Raw genomic sequence first — 11,080 nt, forward strand, 5'->3', positions numbered from 1 at the left:
ACTGGAGCAGGCAGTTATCTCTGCAGTGTGCTCTTTGGCACTGAGCACTTTCTCCAATACTGGGTAAAAGGACATGTCCAAATTGGCATCAAGGAAGACAACATTCCATACATTATCACCCCAGGCACAAATACAGCATTAATCAAAAATGCTAGTTAGAGAATAACTACAGGGTGTCTGTACATGAGCGCTGAGGTTGCTCTGATGCACTGGAATTCCATTGTATTGGAGCAGACTCAACAGGAGACAGAGTGGCACGTTAATTTGAGTGGCTCTTGGAAGTGCTGTAATTAAAGTGCTTTCCCCTCCCTCACCCCGACAGCATGTGTACAAATGCCCATAGTTACTAATTACTAAAATGCTTTTAACAAAAACACTGGTGCCTGACTCAAAAACAATTCTGTGCCAATTCATATGATAGCAATGCACTTGGTAAGGACTTGATTGGCATTGGCTTGTGGCACCAAGTAATATGCCACAGGCTAACTCAATACTAACTCAACTCATGGTGCCACGCTGGCAGACTACATTTTCTATATAACTTCTATTCTATTGAGGCATCAGGCCTTGCAACAGACCCAGATGCAGGCTGTGCCCCATCACTACAGCTCACACCATCACTGAACCCAATAACATGGATTATAACACCCAAGGTTTGTTTATCTACACCTCTACCAACTTTGTCATTGGTGACGTGTAGGGGGTGCACGTGGGTGCATATGCACCTCCTGAGATTGGCTGGAAATGCCAGCCATGAAACCGGAAGTGCTGGAGGAAATGCACTTCCAGTTTTACCCCTGGTGATTTTGGGCTTCATCAGCCGCTAGGGGATTCCCCCCCCCCCATCAGAGATTGGCCCACGGTCGGTGATCTGGTGCCCCCCCCCCAACTCGGGAGGCATCAGTCGCCCATAAAAATCATATACACCATCAACTTGTTACAATGTCCCTCCATGATCTGTGTTGGACAGACAGGGAGAGCCCTATGGGTAAGAATGAAAGAACACTATTCTGACATCAATTCTAGAAAGAGACAAGCCTGTGGCAAAACACTTTAACCTCCCTGGACATTCCATTACTTACCTCAACAAAACCTTCTAAATGAACTTGAATGCAAAATCCACAGACTGGATTGTGTGACGTATGGCCTAAACAGGAACTACAGGTCCTTATCGCACTACCTGGATTAGCTTTTGTGACCCCTTTGTCATATGCACGTGGATAAATAAAGGTGAATTAAGATTTAGCCTGAAAGATCAATCAGTGCTAACATCACATTTTCTTCAGCAGAGATTACACCTGCACCCTTACTTCAAAAACGGGCTGATTTCAGGAAATCAACTCTTTATAGCAGTGGGAGGCATCTAGGTTGCCTTACGGTTGTTTTCCTTGTTGGAGTTAAAAATCAAGATGAAACTCAACCTAGTTCCATTTCAGTCAGACAAACTCATAAAAGCCATTTTGGATTCCAGAACTGCACAAGCCTTTCTTCTGTAAGATATATTTCGGACCATCTGTCAGTTTTCTGCACTGTCAGCTATCAGCCACCATGCCGCCTCAAATTTTTTAGGCCATGGAAGTTTGTAACACCAGTGTCATAAAGTTTCATAGAGAAGTATGGCTTCATCTTGGACCATTTCAAGTATTGCTCAAGTTAATCTACTAACTGAGCTTTCACAGCATGAGCTGTCAGGCAAGAATTCCAATCACATCTTTTCATCTCTCACAAACTGTACAGAGCCTCTGAATGATTGTCAAAGAGTTCCTACAAGGACTTTTATCACATATGCTTACAGAAAGGTTTGGAGGTCTCCATGGGTCAGTGAAGGTAGCTGAGTACCCAAAAATGTATAAATATCCTTGAGTTTAGGATAATACATCTACTTTGCAATTTTTACCCCTCCTCTTAAAAGGGATGACAACTCAGGGTTTCATATAATTATAGAATATTAGGGTTGGAAGGGACCTCAGGAGGTCATTTAGTCCAACCCCCTGCTCAAAGCAGGACCAACCCCAACTAGATTATCCCACCCAAAACTTTATGTAGCCAGGTGTTAAAAACCTCCAAGAACGGAGATTCCACAACCTCTCTGGGTAACCTGTTCCAGTGTTTTACTGCCCTCCTAGTGAGAAAATTCTTTCTAATATCTAATCTAAACTTCCCTTGCTGAAACCTGACACTATTGCTCCTTGTTTTGTCATCTGCCACCACTGAGAACAGTCTAGCTCCAGTCTCTTTTGAACTTCCCTTCAGGTAGTTGAAGGCTGCTATAAATCCTCTCTTCTCCAAGCTAACTAAGCCTAGCTTCCTTAGCCTCTCCTCATAAGTCATGTGCCCCAGCCCCCGAACCATTTTTGTTGCCCTCCACTGGACTCTTTCCAATTTGGGGGGGCCCAAATCTGAACGCAGTACTTCAGATGTGGCTTCACTAGTGCTGAATAGAGGGGAATAATCACTTCTCTTGATTTTCTGGCAACGCACCCAGTATACTGTTAGCCTTCTTTGTCACAAGGGCACATTGTTGGCTCACATTCAACTTATTGTCCACTGTAACCCCCAGGTACTTTTCTGTAGAGCTGCTGACAAGCCAGTCAGCCCCAGCCGGTACCAGTGCATGGGATTGTTCCATCCTAAGTGCAAGATTTTGCACTTCCTCTTGTTGAACCTCATGAGATTTCTTTTGGCTTAATCCTCCAATTTGTCTAGATCACTCTGAATCCTAGCCATACCTTCCAGTGTATCTACAACTCCCCCCAGCTTGGTGTCATCTGCAAACTTGCTGAAGGTGCACTGTATGCCATCTTCCTGGTCGATTAAGACATTGAACAAAACTGGCCCCAGGACCAACCTCTGGGACACCCCACTTGATACCGGCTGCCAACTAGACATCAACCCATTAATTACTACCTTCTGAGTCCAATGCTCCAGCCAGTTTTCTATCTAATTTAAAGTCCATTCATCCAGCCCATATTTTCTTAGCTCGTCTGCAACAATGTTGTGGGAGACCATATCAAAGGCCTTGGTAAAATCAAGGCATACCGCATCCACTGGTCTCCCTGCATCCACAGAGCCAGTCATCTCATCATAAAAGGCAGTCAGGTTGGTCAGGCATGACTTGCCTTCGGTGAATCCATGCTGATTGTTCCTCAAGTGCTTAGAAATGGATTTCTTGAGGATCTGCTCAACGTTTTTTCCAGGAACTGAGGTGAAGCGGACTAGTCTATAGTTCCCTGGATTCTCCTTTTTCTTTTCTTAAATATGGGTACTATGCTTGCCCTTTTCCAATCATCTGTGACCCCTCCTGATTGCCATGACTTTTCAAAGATGATGGCCAGTGGCTCTGCAATCTCATCAACCAACTCCCTCAGCACCCTCAGATACATTGTATCTGGCCCCATGGACAGCTTTGCTAAATAGTCCCTAACCTGTTCTTTCACTGCTGTTGGCTGTTCACCTCTTCCCCAAACTGTGCTTTCCAGTGTCAGGGCCATCCCTGGGGGGAGGGGGGAATTGGGGCAAATGCACTTTGGGGGGCCCTGCCATAGCTGTTGTGCACCACCAGTTCCACTGCGTGCCACTGGCTCCATGCTCCAGCCACTCGCTGCCACTCACTCCCTGCTTTGTGCTCTGGCTGCTCTCCACCCTCCCTCCCCTGCCCTGTGGTCTGGCCGCTTACCACCTGCCCCACCCTGCTCTGCGCTCCAGCCACTCACCACCCTCTCACCCAGCTCCCAACTCTCCAGCCCCACACAGGCTGATATGCCCTGGGCCCTGCAAACCGAAGGGACAGCTCTGCCCAGTGCAGTAGTCTAGGAGCTGACCTTGTCTATGAAGCCTGAGCTGATTGAGCGCTTCAGCATCTTCTGCATCCTCTTTCACAAGGTTGCCTCCCCCATTTGATAAGGAACCCACTTTCCCTGATCCTCTTCTTGCTACTGACATACTTGTAGAAATCCTTCTTGTTACCCTTCACATCCCTTGCTAGCTGCAACTCCAGCTGCATTTGGCCTTCCTGACTTCATCCCTGCATGCCTGAGCAATGCTTGTATACTCCTCCCTAGTTATTTTTCCAAGTTTCCACTTGTAAGATTTCTTTTTGTGATTTCGTTTACTGAAGAGTTCCCTGCTAAGCCAAGCTGGTCTTCTACCATACTTGCTAGTCTTCCCAAACATTGGGATGGTTTGTTCCTGCACTCTCCGTAAGGCTTCTTTAAAGTACAGCCAGCTCTCCTGGACTCCTCTCCCCCTCAGACTAGCTTCCCGTGTATCTAAAGGACAACTCCACAACAGTGAAGGATAAAAACAGAGAGCTGGGTTCAAGACTAAATCTTTTGAAATAAATTGGTTTAGTATCACTACAACTACCCAGAAAGATTGTCATGAAATGCTTAGCTTCCTATAAATGGTATCTGAAAGAGTCAATAGGAATGAACTCCCAACATGGACTTCTTTGTATCCAAAGACAGCAAGAAATATCCTATATTTTGCTCTCTGCCTGGTCCTCTGGAAAGATCTTCCTAATCTTAGACTTGCAATATCTGATGTACACTTTTTCACCATTATTATCAATTCCCAGAGTTTTACAGAAGAAGAGATAACACATATATAGCTCCAGCATTCCATGCCAATTTTGATTTTTGAACCTAATATGTCCATACAATCATCACTATGTGCCTCTATTACTTCAAAAAGGCAGAATTGCTCTGACAAGTGGACTAATTCTGTACACAGAAACAGCACTCCTTCATTTGCTGGGTGGAAGATACGCATGGGTAGGACCAAGCTATTGATTGTTCAGTGGATATGCAGCTTATTTTCAGAATGCTGCAATGTAGAAAGCCATTGGTTAAACAACATAAAGGAAATTATATACCAAATTAAGGCATTTTTTTTCCTTTTGGACTTCCTCTTATGAATGTGATCAAGTTGAACCCTATGTTCTTGTTGTGTTGGGTTATTTGTTGTCTTTAAACAGGCTTGTTGATACATTCCAGTACAGGTCATTTAGCAACAACACTAGTCTGGCATATGTTAGTACCAGGGACTTCTGTTTTTATCCCTATCAAATGGTTTAAAGAGTTTCTCTGAAATGTTTCTGCCTATAAAAAGCCTTCATCCATCATGGGACCAATATTATCTATCTTCTTTAATGGAACAGTCCTTTGAACCGTGGGTGTCTAGTTCATTACATCATTTATTGATGAAAACAGCGTTTCAAGTTGTTATCACATGAGGGTGAGATAAAACTCTTATTTGTTTTTTTCTGCAGGCAGGGTACTGATAAGACCTCATCCTAATTTTAAACTAACAATGGTATAGGACTTTTATGTCTATCAGTACATATATTTACAGATATTGTTTGAGATATCATTCATCTGTGGGAGAAACTAAACTGTTAAAGACTGTTAAATACTATTTTATACTACCTTAATAGAATGAAATTTGTTCATAAGCCACTTAGACTCTTCAAGGCATTCAGTAGCAGATCCAAAAGAAAACCAGTTTCAGTTCATAGACTTTCAAAATGATTGTATAAACTGATTGTGTAAGGACAGCATATGACACGAATAAAGTGACCCTTCCAACATGCATTAGAGCTTGTTCAACCAGAGCATAAGCTGCTTCCACGGTACGCTTCAGGAGAGTCCACAGAGCTGAAATTTGTAGAGCAGCTACATGTTGCTCAGTTCATACATTTACAAATCATTATTCTCAAGAATAGATGTAAGGGACAGTTTGAAAACGACAGTTCTTCATTAGCTACTCAGATAAACTCCGGCTCCAACATCCAGAAAGAACTGCTGACTAAGCACAGAGAGTAGGATCCGTATGTACCTTAATCAAAGAAAAACAATCAGTCAGTTACCTGTATAAGTAACCATAGTTCTTTGAAATCCCATGACCTGCCTTTCTTCCTTGCAACTCAGTCTTGTCATCCACTAGGCGGTGAAAGAACTGAATGGGAACTGGGGCTGTCATGTCTTTATATTCTCAGGAGCCCCGGTGGACACTCTTGATGGAAACGTTCCTACCTCCAATGCAATGGGTACATGCACATATTGAGTGAGACCCACATGCACAATAAAGAAGCTATTGTAAAAACAAGAAGTAGATTTTTTATCTTTTTACATTGTGTGCATGCAATAGCCAGGGGAACAGAGTTCAGGACATCTCTTCAAAATTTTGGATCAGAAGCAAATTTTGCTGGAGTCACTCAGCCATCCATATGTGCAAATTTAGCTTTATATGTTGTTGTTGTTTGGGTTGATTTATTTGCCTGGGGCTAAATAACGTTGAGCGCCTTCCAATTAAAATGGCTCACATAAACACTAAGATTTCAGTCCTCATTTATATTTTAACTATATTTAGGTTTGGGATGTAGATGTATATATTTAGGGACACACATATAGCAAAAAAGGAAGAGCGTGTATTTAAGAAAATCTATACCATAGATTTTTTATACTTTCAGTGCCAACAAGCAACAATGAATTTGTTTACTGTTTAATAATAAGCTAGTTAATATACCAAAGAGAACAAAGAGTTATTTTCAAAAGATGCTGGTAGTTACAACATAATGGTTTCATTATCTAAAGTTCAGTAACAACAAGGACAAAAAATTCCTCTTGTGTACACTGAAGTGCTTTTCGTTTCTGAAAAAAAATCAATACCATATTCACACTAATGTTTGCTTGCATAAAATATTGACTGTAGTCACATTGGTGGTTTTACATAAAGACTTAAAAGCAATCTCAATTGTCTGAAAGGTTCTAATTGTTGTTTTCCACCCTGAAAGAGTAATGAAAGGACAACTAGGAAGCAGAACCATATAGTTATTTTATAACTGGCACTAACAAATTTCACCAATTACAGAGTCCATTCTGTAAGCAATGAATGTGTGGCTCCCAATTAATCTAGTGTACCTCCAGGCAAGGTCTAAATCAGCTGGATACAGCTAAAGCAATTTGCACACAGCTAAAAGCAAATTGGAAAATAAGTGTTCCACGCTATTGCCTATCTTTCCAAACCAAATACACAATCAGTATTCTGGCAGTAGCCCTCTGTCATGTTATTTGCAGCTATCAATTTTAATTATAACAATTATTGATTAGTTGGGAAAGTGAATAATCTAATGTTCAAATGAGATTGGTGAGGCTGGTGGGGGTCTTTTTCCTCCCCTCTACACACAGGTCCATTCAATGTTAAGAAAGATGTGCCTGAAAACATACCTATATCTCAGCGCTGGGCTTACAGAGCTGCGTCTGAGTTTGTGGCAATACATTTTATATGGAACCTCCATTTTTACAGTTTCAAAATTCTGCTTTAAAAATACAACATAAGCTGAATAGTTGCACACAGAAGCAGAGCTCTGAAATTTAGGCCAAAATTTTTAAATGGATGCCTACCATTGTACTGCTGCCTTCTAATTAAAGCACATGAATAAATGAGTTGCTTTCAGGGCTGCTGGCTGCCACAACTCCCACTGATACAGGTTATTGTGTTATTTTATCTTATTTTAGGTACAAGTTATCTCTTCTGCTAGTGTGATCCTTCAATTGTGAGACAGAGGAGGAGAAAGGAAATAACAGCCCTTCCTTGAAACTGCACAGGCAAAAGAGATTTGCTTCATTCAATTAAACAAGGAATAAATGTAACTCCACCTCTTAAAAAGAGTCATAAAGATTTAATGTAAATCTTTGTAAAGTTTGGATCCAGGGTTTTCGCTTTAGCTCTTCTCTATTGTTAATCAATTTCTCTTTGCCACATTGAAGAAGATATATTTTTTTCTACTTTCCATTTGGTTTGATTCATTTAAAGCGAAATACTGAGCATATGTTATTTTAACCCAGGGAAGCTATTTCAGCTTGCCATAAACCTTCTGTTTCTGCCAAGGCTTGGACATATTAGCAGTAGTGGCCTTAGGGGAGGGTAAACCAGGTGACCGCCTGGGGCCCCACACTTTATAAAAATAAAAATTAATTATACTGAATATTTGTATTATCAGTATTGTATTAAGATACTTTCATTGCAGTTTCATGGATACGGCAAAGTGAAATTGAAATTGAAAATGTCCGACTTGTTTATAGGCCATTGAAATTAAGTTTCTAAGGGGCCCTAAATGACTCTCTCGCCCTGGGCCCCAACAACCCTAAGGCCACCACTGATATCAGCTTGACCATGAGAATTTCTCTACCTTCCTCTGTTCTTTTATAGTCAACCTTGGACTTCAGTCCTAAGAACCTGATCCTATGATGTGCTAAGAGCTTTCTGCAATTGAGTTCTCAACTCTGATGAGTTTTCAACTCTAATTGAAGTCAATGGGAATCAAGGGTGCATGGCATTTTGCAGGCTCAGAGGGTGCTTAACAGGTTCACATTCTCAGCTATCAAATTAACCATCTAACTGATGTAAAATATAAGGCAAAGTGCACTGGATAAAACACAACATCTTCCATTCTGTTCCAAATGCAGGCTATTGTAGCTTCAGAGAAATTGCATTGTGCTGAAGCTCAGCAGCTGCACAAGGATAGGAGATCAAAGAGGTTAACCCCTCAGTAAATAAGAAGGGGAGTGTATTTTCAAAGACTTGCCCAAGGATTTATCCATACAGCTCCCACTGCTTTTGTTAAGAATTAGACAGCTAATAATCTGCTGTGAGATTATAAAGGAATATGTCCTTGAATTAGATAAGAGACCACCCCTACGTAATCCTGACCTTGCAATGAAGACCATAAACCAAAAGAGAGCAATTAGATATGAAATAAAAATCTGAAAGTAAAGCCGCATATCACTAATTTTATATGTTCGCACAACTTTTAACAAAGCTAATATGCAATAGAAAAAATAATAGAAACTTCAACTCATTTATATGAATCCATTATAGACATTTATTACATATTAGTATATTGTATTATTTTATTTTATAAGATCACATCATGATTATGGATATGACATTTGTGGACTGCTATATATGTTACTTCCACTCAAGTCCTCTTATGAGCTCTCTTGTTCGCAATTTCTAATTCCAATACTAATGATTACTTAGGGCTTATATGTGAATTATATTGTATATTATAGCAGTTCTCAGAAATCCCAATCAGATCATGGCCTCATTTCAGTAAAGACTGTAAAACACAAACCAAGACAAAGGCCTAGCTCAACGGTTTTTTTCCTCCCTTTCTTTCTCTTTTGCTTTGTTCATGTAAATTGCATAACCATTTCCTGTTGAATACTGTTTACCCTGTTTCCTACAGCAGTCTTGTTGTCAGAGAGAATCATTAAAAGTTATTGATTGGATTCACTTATGCTAGAAGAGAACTGCATGCTGCATATTTTGCTACCCTTGAAGCTGATAATATTTTGAGGCTATCACTGCTTCTGCATGCTTTATTCTTTATTCCTGAAAACAAGGAATTCTAAAATGTATTATGTCACTATCAGTATTTATCACAAATACTAATAATATTTATCATAGTAAGGAACTATTTCCTACCACAATAATTCATTTTCAATTCAGGTTTATACATATTAAATTTACCAGGCAGACCATGAAGCTGTAGTAGGCTTTGCACCTCAAAGGGGCGAGTGCAATTAAGTTTTAAAAAATAGATTTAGCAATTTGAAGGGAATCTTTAAAAAAATTTAAGGTCATATTTCCAAAGGCATCCAAACATGTGGCTGGATGATTATTTGAAATTCCAAATGCAAATAAGCATTTAGATCAATGGGAATTAGATATCAAACCTGCTAAGCAACTTTCAAGAATCCCACAAGGAACCTCTCTATATCTAAAAGTGTCTAAAAACCTTAAAAAATCTGGTCCATGGAGTTAAAATGGAAGGCAGAAGTTAAGGATGATGTTATACTTCTCCCTCATCCCACCACTATCACTGCAAGATTGCAAGATTTAGCATTATGGCTAAGGTTCAAAGCTTTGAATTCAAAGGGTGTGTCTACACATGCTGATTTAAAGCACTTTAGCCTGATTTAAGGCACATTAAGGGTGCATGTCTATGTGTGTGCCCTTAATCACCTTAAAAATAGTAATTTCAAGCTATTCACTTCTAAAAGCAAAAGCAGGTATCAAATTTAAGCGCAAATAGGTAAAGCACATTAATGCATGTGTAGATGTATTAAGGGGCATTAAAGCTGTGTACAGACTGACTTGGAATTAACTTTAATCCTACATCAGTCTGCATACATTGTGTTAATGTACTTTAATGCATGCACATGTAAATGTGAGCCTAAATCGCCTTAATGCACATTAAGCTAATGCACATTAAATTAAGGTGAATCTAAATGCATGTGTAGGCATGCCCAAAATGGCTTGGGCCCCTTAAGGTGCTAAAATAACCAGTACCAAAACCCTCATGTAGCTGTTGGTTTTGGATAAGACTTTGAAGGCCCGAAAGACGATGCAGTTTGTATTTAAAGGTAATGTAGATCCCCTTGGGATCATTAGAATTGTGTTGGCATTTTAGTCATTTTGATTCATAAACTTGCTTGCAGCTTTATATAGATTTTGAACAGAATAGTGCAGAAAATATATCACCAAAAGACTGCTGGTAGAACAACAAATACCCATGACAATTTTCTACTTTGTTTTCCTTCTTTAAAGAAAGACAGCAGTGTTCCATGGCCTGCTGTTTCAACTACCATGAATTTGAAGGCCCAACAATATCAACATAGGCAGGAAGAGGCTATCCATCCATCAGTGTTATCAGCATTGTCCCTGGCCTATATCTTAATAGCGACTGAGCTGTGTCTAGGACATGGATAGTATCTTGGTGGAACTGGAAGAGACCCTAGTAAGTTTCTTAATTAGCTCAAGAATTGGAGATAAGAATCACGAGACTTGTCAAACAGTATTTTCCTAATCACTGGTTGAACTATGGCATAGTATAGGGGCAATTAGGAGTAAGGGAGCTTAGCCTAGAACAAACCCATCCTAATTGGCTTAATGGCCATTAAAAGCAAATAGAAAATAAAGCTAAAAGTAAAAAGGCAATTATAACTTTCCTTGAGCCAATTCAGCCACAGGAACAGGCAAGAGGCTACAATGAGCTTTGAACAGAAGAGATAGG

This window comes from Crocodylus porosus, unplaced genomic scaffold, assembly GCF_001723895.1.
Source record: "Crocodylus porosus isolate Cpor-Errol unplaced genomic scaffold, CroPor_comp1, whole genome shotgun sequence".
Taxonomy (NCBI): domain Eukaryota; kingdom Metazoa; phylum Chordata; order Crocodylia; family Crocodylidae; genus Crocodylus; species Crocodylus porosus.